The 21,962-nt window shown below is 39.7% G+C and overlaps 1 protein-coding gene across 1 annotated transcript in view; it reads right to left on the minus strand.

Annotated features, from left to right (window-relative positions):
* The window catches only part of CALCR (calcitonin receptor), a 156,106-nt gene that overhangs the window by 98,500 nt on the left and 35,644 nt on the right, over window positions 1-21,962 (minus strand). Inside the window, exon 2 of the mRNA XM_027684792.1 lies at window positions 20,486-20,629. The gene's annotated coding sequence lies outside the window, so the exon portion shown is untranslated. The remainder of the gene's footprint in view (window positions 1-20,485; window positions 20,630-21,962) is intronic.

Consider the following 21,962-nt stretch of genomic DNA (forward strand, 5'->3'; position numbering starts at 1 on the left):
CAACTCCAGTGTGTAGGACACGTTCATGTGCACCAAAACTAGAACCTCAGAATCAAACCAGAGAGGAAAACAAGGCACGAGTAGTGAGTGGAAAGGGGTTGCATTAAAACCACCCAACAGTTCAAATGATATCACCAGTGTAGATGCAGCCGGACCCATCTTCCTTCCAAGAGGAGCAGAAGAAACTACGCCACATCAATTCCCCCACCTTTATCAGATATCAGATATGAAGGCTGTGAAAAAACAGATTGTCCTGAGTCCCAGAGCTTGGTCTTTTTGAAAGTATGGTCATTTTCCAATATCCACTGAAGTCAATTAAAGCCTGCAGTTAGTGGCAGCAGGCCCCGGGTTTCATGCTCACTCCCTTTGAGGCCAGCATCCATCCAGGCGTAACTGACTCCAAGCAGCTATGCCACAGACAGAATACTAGTTTGGGACAGTGAACATACCCTGAGTTCCACTGGAGTGGACAGTGTGGTAACAGCCATGAATTGAGACAGAGCCACTTGCTGACTAAACACTGATTAATGTAAAAGCAGATTTATAAAGTCATTTGCATGTTTCATCAGCCAAACCACCATTGCAGACAACAGGTGAGCTCAAGTCGTCTTCTTAACTTGCTAATTCACCAAACCCTGGCTACAAAGAAATCCATTTGCAGTCATCCTTCAATCCAGGATTGTCTTTTATGAATTGGGATAATTTATACAAAAGGATGGATCAGGATTATAGAGTCTGGTTTCACAAAGTCAGATTCTGCATACTCTGACTAATAGTCCCTTTCAGGAAAATTTTATTTAAAAGAAGATAAAAATACATATGTAAATCTGAGTATGCATTGAAGTGTCATCGCAATCAGAAAAGCCAGAGATAATTTAAGGGAGTCAGATTTAGGCCTGCATTTTCATATTCTTCTAAATTGAAACCAACAGGAGCCAAATTTAACAGGACCATCGACCATGAATTGGGCCATTACTCTGTATTTCTGAACTCAACATTGTCTGCTGTGTACTTTAGTTTCTTATCACATTTACTGTGGAGATCTTTCTTTGCACATGCAGCATAAGGGCTTATAAGCAGCAATTAATAGATAAGTAGAGGAGATGATAGATGGCTTAATTTAGAAACAGGAAATATTTAACATCCACATGCAGCAGCACTCAGGTTCTGTCACTCTTCATCACTCCTTTCTGCGCGCATGCTAAGTCTTATAGTTAGATACATAGATACACCTGCTTGCCTTAACTAGCAGACATGCACATTGTTGATACTAGTTTAACCTAAGCCAATTTTTAAACTAGTGGCAACTCAGGGAACTAATTATGAACAAAATTTCAGCACTGTCTCTCATAGAGTCCTAGACGTCTGTCAGAGCTCTGCAGTTCAAGGTAGGATTTCTCCATTTTAGATAATAACTCAACCACCTAACTATAGTAGTAGTAGTAGCTAGTATTAAAAGTGGCAGCAAGTGCAGCTTCAAGAGAGTCCTTTCATATTGATTCTTAATTACTATCTCAGATCCTTAATCACTTTCTCAGAAGAATATCAGCAACCATTTTGCTGGCACAGTTTCATGTCGCAAACCCTTATTAGGTAGATAAAAGTACTGAGTGCATAGTTAAGACTGTGAAGATGCTAACAAGCTTTGGGGATGTAGGTGTGCTTAGGCAGAGAACAGTTCTCAAAATGCCTCTTTTCAGTCCTTATAAAGAGTTTAAAACATCACATTTGTGGACAATAGTTACGTGACATTAGATAAAATCAGTTATTTTCAAAAACTATCATAGGAGCATAAATAAAAGGACAGAATTTGATGCTCAAATAAATATTTGAATTTTCAATATGTGATGAAACAAAAAATAAAAAAAAGCTCTGTGCACAGGAGTAAGTACAGATCTTGATTCAGGTTTTTCGTATCCCCATATTATGGAGAGCTAAGATCTGGGCTTCAGTTTCTGAAGCAATTCAATTATAGAGTAGCATCCAGTCCTCCACTTTCCAAGAAAACAACCCATCCTTTTTCAGATATATTCTTTTTATCAAACTACTGAAACCAATACTCTTCTGTACATTACTTCACCTTAGATGTTCCCTCAAGATTTGATGGAGAGCTGGTTACTGAGACAGACACTCTACTAGGAATAGTGTTCACTGAATGACACATGCTATAGGATACCATTTTATTTCTGTTTTCATATTGCTTTCTTTTTATTTCTATTACCAAATGGTAAAGTTCTGCATAGAGCCTGACTGAGAGACTTGTATTTACAAATACATACTTATATGAAAAGTAATATATATTAGAAAGGAAATAGGCAGATTTCAAGTCACTTCAGCTTGGATACACCTAGAAACAAGTATTTCCTTTTCTTAGTGCTAAAGTTAATAGAAGGAGAAAGCTTCCTTTTAACTAAATCCCTGATAACAATTTTCTTAATAATTTGATAACCTTAGTGTCCATAGCACTGTAATAAATGATAAATTTAGAAATGGCTAAAACATTTCAGGAGGCTGTATGAATGGTTATTAACAAAGTACTTGCAGAGATTTGCATGATTCTATGTTGCTGAGAGCACTTGAACTGCAAGAAGAGCTATGAAGTCCATTAAAAACTTCAAACTGACTTAATGTGAAGCAAACTGATACTAATCGACATCAGTGAGATTACACATGGAAGAAGGGACAAAGGTAAAGGAAATGGATTTAATATATTCTACTTGCAAGAGTGACTAAATCTCAAGGAAAAATCTTTTATTTTTATCACATGGAGAACTAGGAAGAGCACAGATTATTACCCCACTGGAGAGCTCAACTAGCTCTTTTTAGCCAAATTCTCTCTTCAGCCTGCTTCACTGACATGCTTTGTTTGCGAGACTTGCACCTCCACAGGTGCCAGTTCACCCACAGTCCTGAGGTGGGAAGCGAGGAATGTCCACAAGGGGTAGGGTCAGCCGTGGCACACATGCTATCTCTGGCAATGGGAAGTCTGTCATTGCTCACACAGTCAAAGAGAACAAAGAACTTGCCCCATACACTTACTGTTAATGTATTCAGTGATACCTTCCTACTGAAATTGTGCAGTTCTTGTTAATTTTCCTGTTTCTTAGGATGAACGTGACCATGTTGGAATTCCAATGACAGATTACTAAAGACACTGAAGTCCTTGCCATTGTTTTCCAAGCTATCCAAAACACATTTCCTGTTTTCAATAGAAGGGAATGGAAAAAACTAAAGAGAATTTTAAACTTCTCATTTTAGCATGGGAAGCTGAGACGAGAATGCTGTTCAATAGTGTGACATTTGGGAAAAAAGAGAAATGCCGCTGAGTGGGCTGGTCAAAGACACTGCTAAAACCAAAATATTATGAATCCTTTACCTTTCTGGAATTTCTTCATTATTATGAGCAGAAAGCACTGTAATTGACATGTCTTTTGATAAGTATTACCTTGAAAGATCATGATAATAAGCCATCCTCCCCAAAAAACCCAAAACCCAGGAAAATAAAAGTTTTCATCCTTCTGCCACAACGGCTAAGCACTGTTGGGATTTGTTCTTTTTGCTCAGGTCGACATCAAACATTTTTTAACCTGTGCTGGTTTAAAAGTTAACCAGCAAGGCAAAATGAACTCAATTCAAAAGAGAGATTTATAAGTCAGAATAACAATTTATTAAAATAATGCAATAAGTACAAGTATACAGACAGACAATTGGTTCTAACCCACAAAACCCAAATGTACAAATCCAGCACCCTGGGGTATGAACAAAAGTGGTGTACCTTGGCCCACCCCCCGAGTCCAAAGCAAAGGGAGAGGGGATAAAACCTGCTGGTGGGAGAGCTGCTGCAGTCTGGTCAGAAGTGGTGATTGCAGTCCAGTTGAGGGTGGTGGTCTCAGCCTGGTTGGGAGCAGCGGTGGTCTGCTGTCTTCCTCTGGGTCCCACGAGAGAGAGCCTCAAGGCTCTGAAACTCCCAGTTATATACTCTCCAGTTCAGGCAGGAGTGCTCAGTCCCTCCCTCAGAGTAGGGAATTCCATAAAAGGGCATGCAGATGCTCAGTCCCTCTTCCATATAAGGGTGTCAGAGCAGGGAATTCCATAAAAGGGTACAGGAACATCTTCCCACCTTGCAGGCCTCTACTGACAGCAGTTTTTGGGAAATGGCATGGAGGCTATAGAATACACAGTTTTGGGTTACACCCATCCAGGGATGAATTGGTCCCAGCCGTTCTAACCAGGACAAACCCTTATTTTCTAAAGACTGTAACTCTGATTTTTTGTGTGTCAAAATTTAGGATAAAATCACATATGGCTGCATATAACACAGGTTTTAGACCACTGACAAAAGGAAAGAATTTGAAAATGACTGGCCTGTATTTCAGGGGATGGGGCAAAGATACCACTTTCTAGCTGAAGTGTTCTGCAAACTGGGACACAGATGTCATCCCTCTGTAACAGGAACTACAAAGAGCCTGGAGGATGATCTACCTTTGAATCCTGTGTTTTGTGTCCTTTTCAGCTGGCCTGGGGATGGAGCTCTCAATTCCAAACAGTTTCATCACTGCTGATAGTCTGTCTCAGAAGAAAGATTGAAAAGAATGGTTCACCACGGGAGACAGAGGCACAACTGTTTCCATTACCTCTGTCTGGCTTGCAGCAGCAGAAACTTTTTTTGTATTTCCAGTCTCTACTTTTACTAAAAGCCCCATCCTTCAGAAGTGTGGCTGGCACTTCAGCACGTACCATGGAATTTTCTGAAATCCCCTTTTTCAACACCTCTGCTGGAAAGACAACATACATGAAGAATCAAACTAGACTAGCATTTCACCAGGAAACCTGCAGTCAGGCAGGGGAGCTAACAGACTAGGTATGGAACAACAGGAGCACAATCATAATTTTCTGCTGTTCCTGGTAGTCACATTGGTGAATGACTAATTTCAGCCATTCTTGATGCCTTCTACGGAGGATTGACTGGCAATGAGAAGTGCTATCTTTTGGCAGGCACCCCTACAGAAGCAGAAGTGAAAATCCCAGTCTCTCCATGCGAAGAATTAAAACTTCGATCAGGGTTTATTTCTGATTTGGAGTGATTCAGTCTTTGGACAACAAATGTAGGCAGCTGATTAATATCAGTCATGTATGCAGAACTCAGAGACACATATTTGATTGAAAATGGAAATCCTCACTAAAGTAATGTCTTAAAACCTGCAAAGAACTGCCCTAAGTACTTTCGAAAAATTCCCCACACCAGGGACTGACAGGCACTTTATATTTTTCCTGCTTAACTTTTTGTGAAGATTGAAAGAAACTTTCTTAGTACTGTCATGACACTGCATTCAAATCGTTTGTCAACAATGCTACTTTCGTTCAGAAGCAAATTTGCATGCTATGTGGAATTGCTCTATACATAGCAATTTACAAACTGTAATCCAAGCTTCTCTATTACCAGGAAAAAAGGAATATATTTCTCAGATAAAATCAAAATAAACAAAGCAAAAACTTCTGGAATATATTTGCTTTTGAAATGTAAATCTCTGAGATGAGTAATAAATTCAAGTGTTCAAGGATATTGCCAGATGAGTATTTTTTAATTACACAAATAATGTTCTTCACAATTTGTATAAAGAGAGGGGTCATTTTGCACAAAGGATAATCAAGAAATTTGGATTGGCCAATCCAAGTCAGCTGTTGTCCACACACCTACACAAATGAATAGAATGAGTGTGATTAAAACCTTGGGCATGCTTGGCAACTCCCAATTAAGTCTATCAAGATAATACATTGCCACTAATATTTTGATTCCAATGAAGTAAAATTTTCTCAACAGAGAAGTGCTTCATCAAAAATGTTTAAGGCAGCCTAAAAAGACATTTCATCCAACTGTTTCTTAGATTACATGAATAATAATATTTTTTAAACCAAATATGAATAGTTTTATTATAGATTTTTAAATTTTTAAAAGAACTTATCAGGGAATAAAAAAAACCCTTGAGGAATAAATGAGAAGCTTTACTTTTTAAAAGATTAGCTTTGAAAAGCCTCAGAAGGGACACTGAAGAAAGAAAACACTGTTTCATGGCAGAACAAAAATTGTTCAAGCTATCATCATAGTTTCAGTTCTGTTTGCTGTGCTTTTAACTCAAGACAAATGAATTTAGAATACCCTGCAACAGTAAATAATTGAAACTTCATTCTGTATCTAAATGACTTTTAGAGGAGACACAGTTGTGTTGGAAACATGTTTTACTAATATTGTATTCTGATTTTTGCAACACTTGAAAAGATACAGAACTATCACTTATTTTCTATTTTTCTGGGAGATAAATTTGTGCTTTTTTAAAAAGTGAAAAAACTATTTTACTTAGAACAGTATTTTACACTATCTGTGACATTTAGCAAAGGATGGAAAGATTGTGTTTCTAGAAGTGCAAAGTGTCATAAAACATAGAAAAAATGTCGACAGTGATTGACAGATTTTAGAAGGAATGTTTACTTTAATGACTGTCACATTAATTCTTGGAAGCAAAACTATAGATAGGGAATGAGATTAAACAGAAATACCAGAAGAGGGGTAAACTGTAAGCAAACATTTTTTTCCCCAGGAATATTACTAACTTAGTGTATTTCAGTAAGATATTTTAGTATTGTTAAGAGCTGATTTTCTTAAATTATATAGAAGCTTTGAAATGTCATGTCATGGTTGACAATTGATTTGCAGATCTAACATCACATGCTCGGAGAACAGTCTGCTTTATTCAGATTAACTAGGTATTACTGGAATCTAGAAGAATTGTGAAAGAACTCAAAATACATTTTTCGAATAAAGAGAGATGTATTACGGCTAGCAGAGTATTTTTAGTACACATTGGAGCAATTAAACAACATCTTCCATTTGGAATTCACATTTTATTTGTGTTTTGTTTTTTTCTTTTACTATGAAACTATGTGAGTTAATATACTAAGAAATTTACCACAATCATATTTTGTTTTTACTTTGTAGACTGATTCCTCAATTGCTACTCTGTCATTAACCATTATGTGTGCTGTGACAATATCCAGGAGACCTTGTCACAGACCTTGTGTTTAGCAAAGGAAAAACATGTAGAGGAAAATACATCCGTGCAAGTAAACTCAAGTCTGTGACAAGAGAAATGGGTCAATACAGAGGGACCATGGAGTAAAAGGAAGATCTCCAGTGTAATAGTCAATGGTCTCAATAGCCTGACCACTGCTGAGGTCAATAAATATCACAGAAAAAGTGGATTTGTAGGGAAAGAGCAAAGTGGTTATTCACCAGGGGCTACTCCCAATGATGTGAAATGTTCCAGGAAAGAGAAATAAGGGCTTAGTGAGATACACCAGGATTTTTTAGAAGTAGAAAGAGAGGATGAATAACTGATAATGCCTGAGATATGTGACTGTCATGAGACTGTTAGCACAGTGCAGGCCAGAAGAGCCATAAAAGTGAAGGAAAAGAGACTGTGGGCCTGAGGAGGCTGAACTTCTGGAGGGATACAGAGGCAGGGCTGATGCCTCTGACAATGATGGAAGACCCAGCTATAAAAAAAGGAAATGAGATGACACTGGAGAAATTAAACAACTCAGCCTAACTTCAATATCCAAAACAATACTGGAGTGTGATAAAGGACAAACAATTTACAACTACCTAGTAAATAATACACCAAGGAGAAACAATTTTTGTATGTTATGAAGAAATTGTATTAAGCCAGACTAATTTCATGCCAGGTTATCTAGCCCTTGATGTGATTTGAACATGATTTTTCTAGCACAGTCACCCACAACATTCTCACACAAAAAACTGGAAAACATGGTCTAGGTGACAGCACTGTATGATGGATGCAGACCCAGTTCTAAAATAAGATGCAGGGATTTGATACGAATGGTTTCCTGTCAACAAGGTGAGACATATCAACGTTGTGGGGTTCTCTCCAGAGCCTGATATTATCTCACTTTCTTAATTTCAAACTTTCTCCTCACCAGTGAGGTTATGCATGGAGTATGATGTCCCCCTTTGAACACTTTTTAAAATAATTTTTTTTAATAGAGATGGAGACAAATTAATGTTCAGAGGAGAATATCATAAAACCTGAATGAAAGCTGTCTCATGAGATGTGGTAAAAGATGTTTAAATATAGGAAAGGAAATATTCAGCAGCATTTTTAAATAAGGTTAGTTTTTCTGTTGTCCATGAGTGATAGGAAAAGAGACAACCTGTGTAACATTCCACAGGGGAGATCTGGTTGCACATCAGAAAAAGCAGTCCATCTGCACATTTAGAGAGCACTCAAATAGGTACCCTAGTGTCTTTATAGAAAATCATTTACCATTCTGCAGCAATAGGAAGAGAGGGGTATTGGCACACAACAGAAGAGATGATGACCTATTATCTGAGAAGTAAGTTGGTGACAGACTACGTAAGAGGTATCTGTGGCTGCATGGGGAAATTCATCACTAACAGGTGCCATGACCTGGGCAAAAACGTGGAAGCAGACATTAGAACACAAGAGAAAGCCTATGACCTCACAATGATAGTCCATCTACCTCAGCTATATGGTCTACTCTTTATTTCTTTCTCCCTTCCATCCAGTGTCCATCGCTTTTGGAGTAGGGCAGTTTAAAGTAGATCTTCTCATCTCTGTCTGCCTATTCCCTATAGTGTCTATCAGCTTGTTGTCCATTAATTTGTCCAATCTCTTTTTGAAAACCTGTCAATAGTCTCTGCTCTTCACAGACTCCTGTGGTAATAGTAAACTTCCATTGGTTCACTACTTGCTTTTATCTGTTTTAAACTACAGCTCGCTCTTTCCAATCTCGTGGGACTTCTTGAATAAGTTTGGCATGCATTTATCTTCATTTTGTAAACCCATCATGATTTTGTAAACCTTGAGCACATCCCCACAGCATTCTACCCTCCAAACTGAAGACTTGAAACCACCTAGGCTTCTTTACGAAAGGTGGCTACTTCATCTGTTTAGGTCTTACACTACCTTCTTTGGGGTAATGGATTTGAATGACAGGCAGGACGGGAGCACAGCTTACCATTTCAGGTTTCACATCTACCATGTAATTTTATACTTTAGGTAAAACCTGATAAGCAAAAATGGTGCCAAAGCTCCACTCACAATGCCAGTGAATGCAAACCTCTCTGCTGGTTCTGTTTAGCCATACTATTGCCTCGTAACTGCACGTCAGAGGAACACTTCATATAATTGCAACACATAATGTCACCATTGTGGCTGACAGCTGAAAGTCATTTGCTTTTGGTTTTTTGTTTACAATACCAATCGAACCATCTTCCTAAAGAACAAAGTGCCATATGTGTCTTTTCACTAAGACATGACAGCAGAGGTCATTGCAGTATTATAACCAGATGCAGAATTACACCTGGGCAATGGGAGTGAAGTTAACAGGAAACACAACAACCCTTCTCCATCAGCATTTTCTATTCTGACAAGGCAAGGAGCCAAAAGAAAAAGCTAACTCTTCTCCTGCATTCCCTGGACATTCAATATGGTTCTGTTCATGACTCCTGCTTTCACTGTAGTTTTACATTCAGTTTCATACACTGCATATTTTCAGTTCTTTGGTAAGCAGTTCAGGTATTACATGAAAGGTGCCTTTATGTGGCAATTGACTGCTTAGTGCACAAGGGGATGAGACACCAGCATACACTTATCTTAAAATTTAGGAGACTGCTTGCTTAATGAAAAGCAGATCCCAAAACCTGATATGAGACAAAAGCACTAGGAGAAGAATAAGCAACTGCATTAGAAAATATCTTACAGAATTACTGACATATTCACTCTGCTGTACAAAGGGTCTGAGAGTGAAAGGAGATATCCTTACAATAGTGTATTGGGATAACATTGACCACCCCTATGAAGAAATGAAACCAGAAGTTTGAAGTATCAGCTCTAAAAGTTTACTGAGAGAAAGGTAAATAGTAAGAGAATGTGTATGTATCACTATGGTTATGGAAGGTCTCATAAAAGCACAGGTCCATTGGGACAGGTGGAACAGACAACTGACATGTCTCTGGTTTCCCTTATTAGCATCATGGTCAGCTCCATCTCACTGTTGGAAGGAGGAGACAGCACTGCCGTGCAAGTCCCTGTTGGGAGCAGGTGGTCAGCCTACAGGTGGTGGTGTACATTTTCTTTCTGTCCCATATTATGCTGATAACTGTAGTAGAGCATCTTTGTGATGGCTGAATGCACAGTGATGGCATCATCTTTTGTTTATCTTTTTTGTCCCTTGATGAATGACAGATGAATAAAACAGACTGTGAGATTGTCCCTCAGCAGCAGTAGCAGTTTAACAAACAACATTAAGTCTACCATAATATCAAGTTTCCACCTCTCAAAATCACTAAACTGAATGCAATTAACTAACTGTTATACTTAGGATAAACTAGTACCTACACACATGGCAGGTTTATTCCCAATTTACACAACTGCCTCTTTAAAGTATCGGAATTTTGTTTTTTAAATTGCCAGTGACATAAGTGTGTCATGATACTCAAGGATTTTGTGCCAGTTCCTAAGAGTTGAAAGCATTTGAATCCTGTTTTCGTGGTGAAATACTTACAACGATGAAGGTGACTGATCAAGCAAACGACTCAAATGGACTGATAAGGATTAAACCATAAAGTCTTACACAATTCTAAAATAAATGGGAAATAATTTTCTGTCTTCAGAGGTGGCTAAAAGTTACCAAGTTCTTCAGTTACATGGATGCTTTAGAAGCCCAGAGGTTATGCACAGTATCTAGGCTAAAATAAACCAGGTGAATAATAGAATGTTTGCTGCTAAAAAAATCATTAATTTCAGCAACATTAAATTGCCAGTTGCATCTACAAAACAGAAGCTGTAACAATTATTAGCAATTATTTAATCTAAAAACATTTAGGAAGATTGAAATACAGAAAGATAATCTGCTGTCCTAAGGTTCTGTAAGCATTATTTTTACTGGCAACATTTTATGGAATTTTGCAATGATAAAATGTTTGGCTTTGGAAGCACAAAATCACATTTTTTGTTTTGGCTTAAGATTCAGCACTTCATAGCTTTCATCAATCTTCACATAATTTTATTTTAGCCACTGTGCATATCCTTTGCATTATGTATATTTTTAACCTATAACTCTGATAGAAAGCCACACAGTTCTAAAATTAAATATCAAATAATAAACAAACATGATACATTTACAAAGATAAAATCATAGAATCACTAAGGTTGGAAAGGAGCTCTAAAATGATCGAGTCCAACTGTTAACCAAGCACCGCTGTGTTCACCATTAAAGCACATCCCCAAGTGCCACATCCACAAGCCTTTTGAACACTTCCAGGGATGGCAACTCCACTCTGGGCAGCTTATTCCAATGCTTGACAGTGAACACCTGTCATATTTCATGGTTTCTAAAGTCCTGTTTGGTTGGTCTAAATGCTCTCCTTATCTAATCATCCTTTACCCAGTAAGGGTTGTTGTATACAAAGAGTCTTGTCATCTGTTTCATCAATGAAAACTGGCAATTTAGAAATATATCTGTCATTTGCTGAGACCTGTAAATGCATTTCCATGCTCAAGTGCATAAAGATACACTATCACAAAACACTGAAGCAGTAGGGAAAGTAAACCATGAACACGGTTCTTATCCAAAGTTCATCCTAGTGAGCTGGAAAACTTCCTCGTATTTTAACTCTGTTGTTAAAACTCTATCTACAAGCACCCTCTCTCTGTCTCTACTGCTACTCATACTGGGGAAAAAGAACTGGACAATAAGGGAAGTGCCAGGAGAAGATTTAGATAACCAAATAAGGATCTAGTTGGAATTTAGGTACTTATTTTTTTTGGCACAATTACTGACCTAAAAAAATGCATTTCCAAGAAGTACCTAAACTTCACAGTCTTATGTACTTCACAAGTTCCCACACACCTAAAACTGTTGGCCTGTGCCTGCCGCTGACTATCAAACTCCTGACGCGCCTGAGCAACTTGGTGACTGTCTCAGGTCTAAGCCTCAAAACCCATCAATTCCTTCATCAGAATCCACTGTGGCTGTATCTGTATTTGCAATTAAAATAGCATCAAGGAATGGTGCAAGTTGGCAAGTTTGCAACCATCCTTCCTCTTATCTGTTTAAATGTGTCCAGCTGTGATTTTGATCCACATTAAATAACACTATCTTTGAGACTGTCTTGGTGCAGATCTCAGGGGATACTTTGGGCTCGAGGCAATTTTCAGTAGGCAGTGCAGGAATAACTATGTAGTTTTAAGGGGGGAGAGAGAGAGGAAAAAAATGTTCAATTTCCTTCCCTCCCTCCTCTACTTTCTTAGCTTGTAGAATGTTTTGGACTGGCATAGTCTGTATTCTTCCTACAGGAATATGCCACTGTGTGCAATGTTTAGTAGTGATGTCACCTACTTGGCTATTCCAAAATCCTAGGTAATCCTACATTTCTACATTCCATACAATCCTAATTTGTATAGATTGCCCAAAAGAGTAAAACAGAAAATATGCACAAACTAAAATCCAGGACTTGGTTTTATTGTGTCCAAGTTGTAGGCATGAAGGTTCACCTTTGATTCTTGTGTTCTTCTCTGCACAGAAATCCAGCCTCAACATCAAACCTGGAATGTACCCTTACTCTTATCACAACCCCCAAATAGGTGATATGAGACTGTATTGCAATACCACAACCACAAACCCTTACAAGAAAAGGCCATGTAAAAAGCCCGGGCACCCTGCAATGCAGTAATAATACATAAATAGAGGAATTATAAATATTTTAAAGGGTATAAGCCATGCTCAATTCTTGACTAAGGGAGGGGGAAAAAAGAGTGAACTGGGTTCTACACCTAAAGAAAGCATCCCAACTGCATATGTCCACTGGGAATCAGTGTCTGTCTGCACATTCTCACATTCAAGCGTGCTGACTGAACCTAGCCCTAAGGCAGAGCAACAAGAAGGATTGCTCATCCTACGACATTATTTTTAAGTGTTACTTTTCATAACCCAGCTTTTCCACACTGTCTCTAGTAACCAAGCCAGAACTTTTTAGCCTGGATGAGAGGCCAGCTAGATGGGCAAAAAATTGCTTGGATGATCAGGCTCAGAGGTTGCCAGCTAATGGCTCACACACTACCTAGAGGCCTGCAACAACTACAGTATTGCATGGCTCTGTACCAGGACCTGTCCTGTTCAACATCTTGCTCAGTGACCTGGAGGAGGTGATGGAATGCACTCCCATGAAACTTGCAAATGATACCAAATTGGGAAGAACAGGCTCAAGGGCAGGTGTGTCATGAAGAAGGACCTAGACAGGCTGGAGGAACAGGCTGCCACAGGAACATTATGAAATTTTATGATAATCTATGCAAAGTCCTGCACCTGGGAGGCTTGACAGACAGCAACCTGTACACGAGCCAGCAGCGTGTTCTGGCAGCCAAGACGAACAACAGTATTGTGGGGTGTACTAAGCACAGACAGAAGATTCAGGGAAGTGATTATCACTCTCTGCTTGGCACTTATTAGATCACATCTGGAATACTGCATACAGTCTCAGATTCTCCACAAAAAAAAGAGGTGTTAATAAAAGGAAGTGAGTTCAGCAGAGAGTCACCAAGAGGGTAGCAGCACCAGAGACAATGAACACAAATGTCAGAGTTTCTAAGAGGATATAAGAAAAAACTTTTACACCACGAGGACAGTCTCCCATTGAAGCACGTTTCCTAGAGAGATTGTACAGTCTCCATACTTGCAGATTTTCAAGAGTCAACGAAAGAAAGTCACAAGCAACCTGGTTTGATCTCCTAGTTGATATTGTTTTAAATTTAAAGACGTTGGACTGGAGACCTTCTCATATCTCCAGTCTCAATGAAGCTGTGATTCTGTGGTTCTATGACTCATGATTCCCTTATAACTAAAGTTTTACAATATATTTTTATGGGCTTTACTGAAATAATTCAGCATTCTTTCGTTTTCTTTTGGGTCATGCACTTTGAATTAGAATCACCTTATTGTTCCAAGACTCAGCTGAACTGTTCATTTTCACAAAGAGAACTGCAAGTGCTAATTAAGTTGATGCATTGTGAATTGTCAGTTTGGATATCTCAGCCGTCACAATTATGTTGAAATAAATTATATGCATTATCAAAAGGTGAATATCATCATATCCATGTTATAACTAAGGAAGTCTCAGAAGAGAAGACTTAATTTTCTCATTTTCCTGAAGAAAATTAGTTGTATTCCCATATCACAAAACATGAATTTTAAACCACTAACCTAATTTATGAAACTTAAATACTTAACAGGTGGTTTGAAAGAACTTACAAATGTGTTCTTGGTAATTCTGGCATATTTTTTCAGGTAACAAAACTTGCTAATGTTAGAACATGTATTTATGTAGACAATTTGTGTCACCTAAAAATCAGCATCTGGGGAATAAAAACCCAAGGTTTTTCCCAACACGCATCTGACAGACATAATGACATTCACACAATAAAAATATTTTTAAAAGTTTTTTGTTACTGAATTCAACATGAAAAAATCCACTGTCGATCGTGTGAACAGAATTGTGTGCAAAGTTGTCACTTTCTTTACTGTGATGTTACTAGACAAGTGGGCATGGTCTTAAGCTCTGCCAGGGGAGGTTTAGGTTAGATATTAGGAAGAAATCCTTTAGAGAATTTCTCTCCTTTAGAGAGGGTAATCAGGCATTGGAATGGGCTGCCCAGGGAAGTGGTGGATTCTCCCTCCCTGGAGGTTTTTAAGATGAGATTGGATGTGGCACTTAGTGCCATGATCTAGTAACCATAGCAGTGTTGGTTCAAGGGTTGGACTTGATGATCTCAGAGGTCCTTTCCAACCCGGCTGATTCTATGATTCTATGATTCTATGATTCTATGATTCTATGATTCTATTATTTACCTATGAGAAAAGAAGCAAGACTAAGAACACAAAATAGCTTCTCCACAACTTTGCAATGACAGAGCTCATTCTACAAGTATTACAACCAATTACAACCACACAAGCATCCAAGAAATATATCAGATATGAAAGTGTCATCAGGAGAGTCTGCACTGGACTTGTCTGTGGTGAAAAAAGAACCATCCTCACAGCTTGTTCAGCTGCAGACTGCAGGGTACATGCTGTGGATATAGTTTGTGGAGCACTCTGGTGTGTTGAAAGCAGAAACACGGCCTTACAGGTAACATATTAAAAAAAAAAAATCACACCGTTTGAATACAGCAAGCAAGCAGCTAATTGTTGGGTCTAAATGAGGGAGCCAGGCTGTTCTACACAAAATGCTTAAAACAGTAAACAGATATTGAACATAGGAACCCATTAAACAGAGGGCAGTAGAGAAATGTCTTTGACTAATGTTCTTTTCTTTAAAAGACAGAGACAGGGAAGAAAAGATAATGTCAGTTAAGGTAACAGCAGATGAGACCAAATAAATGCAGATGGTTGAATGCAGAAGCTGCAGGATGTACTTTACCATCAAGTGGGTACTTGATAGGAGCTATTTATGTGTGAAGTGTTGCCTGAGAGAACCCACAGGGAAAAAGTGCCTGAGTGCTAGAGAGGCAGCTGGAAATCATGATGGAATTCAGGCAAGACCTGAGGACAGGATGAAGGGAGGAAGAAGGTTCAGCAAAGAATACCAGATGAGAATGGCTGAATAACATCATGAGGAAGAAGAGACAGGCATTGAAGAGGGAATGAAAAATACTAAAAACTTCCAGAATGGGCTTGTTGTTCCAAAAGACAAAGATAAAAAAGAGGAAGAAACAGAAGAGAGAAGGGGAAGAAGAGCTAGTGTGTCAAGAAGAGCAGACAGGGATACTGGGAGGCTAGAAAAATGGGGAAAAAACATTGAAGACTCTGTTCCTCTTTCCCCTTTTTCTTTCCAATTCTCCTTCAGAGATCCACTCCAACAGCATAGAAAGGCCATTTAGGGACTCACTGGCCCAAATTGCATTAGTATTTGGGTTCACAGCAGAACAGTTCTGAATCAGATGACTTCAATATTTCCACTTAGTTCATGTCAGTTTTATTGGCAGAGCTTCTTGGTTTCCACATTTAGGAGAAAACTATACCAGTAGTTGTTCTCTGAAGTATAAATGAAAAGCATGCCTGCCCCTGAAAAGGATCTAAAGAGCCAATCCAAAGTGGGCTCCACTGTCACAGAGTTCTACCTCACATGCGTGAACATCAAAAAGTTCTTACACCAACAAGTGTTTCTGTTACAACCTGAGGTCCTTTGCATGCTACAAAATGAATCAAATGCTAAGTATCTGCTGCCATATTTATCAACTGTCATCCCCTGACTCTTTGAATTTCTAGCACTCCTTCCTCCTTCATCTTCTCTCATTCTAGCTTGGAATCCTTACTTAACTTCCCTTTGTCAGTTGTTGTCCATCCATCTTCTTCTATTGGTCTTCATCTCTCTTGCTACAGTGAGTTGAAAAATTCCAGAAGATCCAGCCAGGTGCAAATTATCCTGTGCCATGAAAGGGCTGAACGTTTCTTCAGCAGCAGGCTAGCACTGGCAGTCTCAGAGGGCTCGCATTATGATTGATGCATGAAGAGGACTGAAGAGCCAGACAACCTTAAATTTGAAAGGATGAAAATCACTCTTGAAGTGCAAGGGCAACAATCACCCTTTTGGGGCAGCATGGCAGGCGTATTCATGTTCTATAGAGTTTGAGTAGATCTTCTGGTCAGAACTATTTTTGCTTATGTCGCCCAATTGGCCATCTGTGCTCTGGGACACATCACAGCGAATCTGAAGCACTCTCTCCAGCCACTCTGAGAGCCTGTCCATGCATTCCACAGAAGATCACTACAAAAAGCAGAATCAGGAGTACTGTGGCTTGTTTCTAGTGCTTTTGAAAAGCAAATCTCTGTGTCAGTGCTCCAGACTCCAATTCAGGTCAGTGTACTGTTTCCATGCAGGTTTTTATAGTGGAATGGGAATAACATGATGTATCTGACACTTGGGTCATGATTGAGAGGAGATGGTGTATTTTGCAAAGGCTGTTGTGCCTTTAAAAATGTCTGTGGTTATGAGCTGTGGGGGAACTCCTCCATGTGACAGATAGCTACATCAGAAGCTCCCCTCCTAGTCCCAGCCTGTAGAAGTGCTGATCTGTGTGCCAGTGACTGTGCAGGCAGCATGCCATAACACAATCCCACTAGAATCCCATAGAGAGGCTTGTGCTTCACAGCACCTTCCTTTCCTTCAGCATGGTGCTTTATAGCCTCATGGAATAAGGACTCTGTAAATGCACACAGTAACCATATGGATCCCATCCCTCCCTGTCCAATGAGATGAAGAGGCAAGTTCTTCTTTGCCACGGTATACAAGTTATGTAGGAGCTCTGGTAAAGTGACAAATTTCTTCCTCTCTCTACCCCTTCACACCTCATGCAATGAAAACTACTGTGAGCAGTGCAGAGGGGGAGCAGTGCTGCTGCAGTTCTGTTCTCAGACCCCCTACCCTATGGTGCATATCCTGCAGTCACTACAGCATGGGGGTAACACGAGCTTGTGGGAAGTACAGAACTGCTTTCATTCCTGATTTTGGTGGGTAGCCTGCAGATGAGGGACCGGGAATGGGTGGTGGTTCTGCAGGAGGAAGGGGAAAGCAATTCTCTGCTGCTTTTGCGGACATGCCATACAGCCTGATGGGGTCCTGAACCAGCACCCAAGGGTATGGGGATGGAGGAAAATTTGTGCACTGGCAGGAGTACCAGATAGCTGTTTGCGTGGTGGCTGTGGAAAGTCAGCCCAGAGCTCTGCAGAGTCCCTATAGCACATGAGCTCAGTTGTTCCTCAGTGTGGACGGGCAGTCAGGGGTAGGAGTGGAATCACAGCAAACACCTGCTGGGACATTTCTCCTGTGCTCAGGCCTCATCTGCTACCCCAGGGGCTCTTAGAAAAGGCTCTAGCCCACTTTCCATTCAGTGCAAACAAAAATAATCAACATGAGGGAGCAATTTCTCTCTAGAAGCCTTCTCTTCTCACTCCCACTGCATAAAGCCAGCTCTCCATCCTGCTGTTCCCTGCATGCATCCAGTCTTGGTGACCACGTGTAGGAACAGAGGGGTTCTCTGTTTTGATCGAGGGACTAGAATAACCCTAGGCTGGAGCAAAATCCCCAAATGCGTGTAATGAATATGTGACAAACATAGCACCAACTGCTTCTTTGATCTACTGATTTACTCCTGTTGTACCAAATTCCTTGCTAAGATAGACACAGATAGCAATACAAGAACTGACAGGTCTGTTGCTGCAGAAAATGGAGGGATAGTAAAGATAAAAAATGGGGGCTTTTCACAGATATTAATAATTCCTATAGCTGCAAAACACAGCTGGTACGAAAACCAGCTGTAACTGCTGTTCTTCATAACACATTAAAAAGATACTATACTTAGCTGTTTGTTTAGGCAGAAAGAAAACACAGATCTACACCTGTATTCTCTGCATACATAAACCAGAATGAAAGTCAATGCAGTTATATATCAGTTGTCTAGTTTCAGCAATCCCGTCAGGGCCAGCTATTCAACCTAAGGCGACTGAAGGCCCACACTAAGACCTTAAACTATCTTGTCCGGGAGCTGCTTTATGCTCATGGCGCCGCCCTTGTTGCACACACAGAAGCAGCTCTGCAGCGTTTAACATCCTGCTTTGCAGATGCTGCTGAGCTCTTTGGGCTGGAAGTCAGCTTAAAGAAGACAGAAGTTCTCCATCAACCGCACCTCAGGAAGTCTTCCTTCATCCCCATATCACCATTGGCTAATCAGAGCTCAAATCAGTCCAGCAGTTTAATTACCTAGGTAGCCTCATCTCCTCCGATGGTAAGATTGATGGAGAGATAGACAACAGGTTAGCGAAGGCATACAGTGCTTTCGGAAAGCTTCATAAAAGAGTCTGGCAAAATAAACACCTGAAGAAAAGTACAAAGATCAGTGTTTACAGAGCCATAGTGCTGTCTACTCTCTTATACAGATCTGAATCATGGGTCATCTACCACCACCACCTGCGACTCCTGGAACGCTTCCATCAATGCTGCCTCCGTACAATCCTAAACATCCACTGGTCAGATTATGTGACCAATACATCTGTTCTAGAACAGGCAGCAGTTACGAGTAGTGAGGCCATGTTACTGAGAACACAGCTGCGTTGGGCAGGGCACGTCTCCAGGATGAAGGACCACCGCCTCCCTAAGATGTTGCTTTATGGTGAACTTGCCACTGGCTGCCGCAGGAGAGGAGCCCCGAAGAGAAGATATAAAGACTCCCTGAAACAACATCTCAGCCTTGCCGATATTGATCAGATGGAGACACACCATCTATAACGCTGCTGATGCTTTTGAGAAAGCTCGCAGGATCACCCTTGAGGAGAAAAGACAACGCAGAAAGAATCGTGCCTTGCAGAATATACCACCTAAGGAGTCTTTCTGCTGTGCCTTTTGCAAGCGAACATGCCTTTCTCGTATTGGCCTTTTTAGCCACCAATGTGCGTGCAAGAAACGTGGGTAGAGCCCTTCCCAAATCTTCTTTCGTGAAGCCTAGCCATGAATGAGTTTCAGCAATCCTGTCAGGGCCAGCTATAAATTGTGGGAGATCTTTTCTACAAATGTGTTGGAAAGTGATCAAATCAATGTTTGTGTTAGCATCAGGAAGAAATAAAGCGGGTGTGGATGGAGGAAAGTGAGGGCTGGCAAAGAACACTGAAATACCAGCTGTAATTATAAAAAGAAAAAACAATTTTCACATGCATTACAGAGTTTGGTCACAGAGCTAAGTGCATCTTTATTTTTATGAGCTTCCCTATTATCAGGCTGTGCAACACAACCATGAAATTAACAGTCAAATATGGACCTTAATCAGGACATAAATAACATTCCCACAGACAGTACTAGGAGATTTGTCAGAAAAGTGTATTCAGAACTTGACCTCTAAAACTAATAGTGTTGGTGTTTCCCTAGTCATAACATCTCATTTAGCTACCACAGTAAGGCAACTGAAACAGTAGAAAGCACAAAGAAGTCAGTTGTTGCCAGATGGCTCCGTTTCTGCAGCCATTACTCAGACAAATAGTATTTGCTCACACAAGGCAGCCCAGAGCATTTACTGGAGTGTAACACAACTTATCAGATGAATTCAATTCCATGATAAATCTTTCTAAAAACAAGTTGTGGCAGAGAATCAATCTTTCTTTTTTCCAAGTATGCAGCTTTTGAGGGTAAAATCACTACTTTTTACTAAAGTCATGATAGACAAATTACTTGTTTCAGCGACTTTAAGAGACTGTAATTAATTCAGGAAAACCTTAAGTGTCCTTTTAAACTAAACAGCTAGCTTGCAATCTGAACTCATCAACAACAAAAGTTCACCAAAGCATGGGTGTTTTAACAATTCTCAAATGAGTTTTTATGTTTTTAAGCAGTTTCCTGACATACCTGAAAGTTGTTATTTGGCTTTATGCTGGAACTGCTCAAACCTGATTTGAAGCCCACTGACGACAGCAGGAATCTTTTCTCTGACTTGAGTAGCTTTCAGCTTACAGCCAGTACTTCTTCAGGAATAATGGGACCACTCAACTCCTGAAAGCAACAAGAAAACTCTCAGTGACTTCACCAATTGTAGGACAAAGATCATAGTTCTGGATGGCGATTAAATTCTGCTAAGAAGGCTACCACAGCTGTCAGAAAGTTCAGCTGACTGACATTTCCCAGGTATGGTGATAAATTGGATTGCTGATTCCTTGGTTATTGTCTTAAGTCTAGAATTTGGCCTGCATTTGCCATCCAGTCAGTCACATGCTTAAAATTTGTCAAGTTTCATTATTTCAAAACTACTTTTTCTTAAACTACCATACATTAAAATCAAAGAAAAAAAGGGTACAATGAAAAGTACAGTCTCAGAACCATACATTCAGAAAATTGAAGAGGAAGCACAAAGGAAATCAAGTTGTTGCTCTCCTCAGCAGTGAGGGAAAGGCAGGTCATGCTCCTCTTTCTTCCTCAGAAACTGGCAAAATAGCAGCTCCCTGGAAGTAGATCATCTGGTTATTTGGCTTCCCAGTTGCCAAATATCCTGTAAGGCACAACAGGAGAAGGAATGTGTCCTGTTCCCCCTGTGGTACAATGATCCAATGTTTTACAAGAGCAGTTTATTTTATACATGAGAAGACAGTAGTACTATCTCCAAAAGAAAACTAGGACAGTCTGTTCATCCCAAGTTCTGCTTTTCAAGTAGCTCAGGTAGTTTTGGAAGAAAAGGCTTCAGAGTCAAATCAGTACTGTTCAGAAGTAGAATAAAGATCCAGTAATCTATATGTCCATTCTCATGCCAGGGGAAAAAGATTTGATTCTAAGTATTGTGCCTCCTGCATTTGATACAGATAAGAATTTTTGAGTTGGAAAAGATTTTGAAAATGGTCTGAGATTCCGGGGAAGCTTGTCTCTGAATATAATAATATTGGAAATAATATAATAATATACAAACTGTTTTCTAGGAACAGTGTTTTGGGATAGAAAGCCCTACTGAGAGCGTTTGTCTCATGTCCCTGCTATTTGTATATACAGACAGAAGCTGTTGATGTGTCTTCTGAGCAGGAATGTTTCACATTTGGAATTACACTGCTTCTCATGGAAAGCAAGCAATTCTTTACCAGGAAGATCTGAAATGAGGTCTCCTTGGTAAAATGTAAGGCATAACTAATAATTTAGATATGGTGTGAAGTATCTATTGAACATACTTTCAAGACATCAGGAGGGATTTATCTAATTTTCTATGCACAGGCAGTAATACTGAAGAATGGGATGCTTCCTGGCACATAGTTCATTACTGTTTGCTACACTTTGTTTTCAAAAGAAAAATATCAGAGGCTTCTGATATTACCCATAAAACCCATTTAATAATGGACATACAGAA

This window comes from Neopelma chrysocephalum, unplaced genomic scaffold (assembly GCF_003984885.1).
Source record: "Neopelma chrysocephalum unplaced genomic scaffold, ASM398488v2 Primary Assembly neopelma1_67, whole genome shotgun sequence".
Lineage (NCBI taxonomy): Eukaryota > Metazoa > Chordata > Aves > Passeriformes > Pipridae > Neopelma > Neopelma chrysocephalum.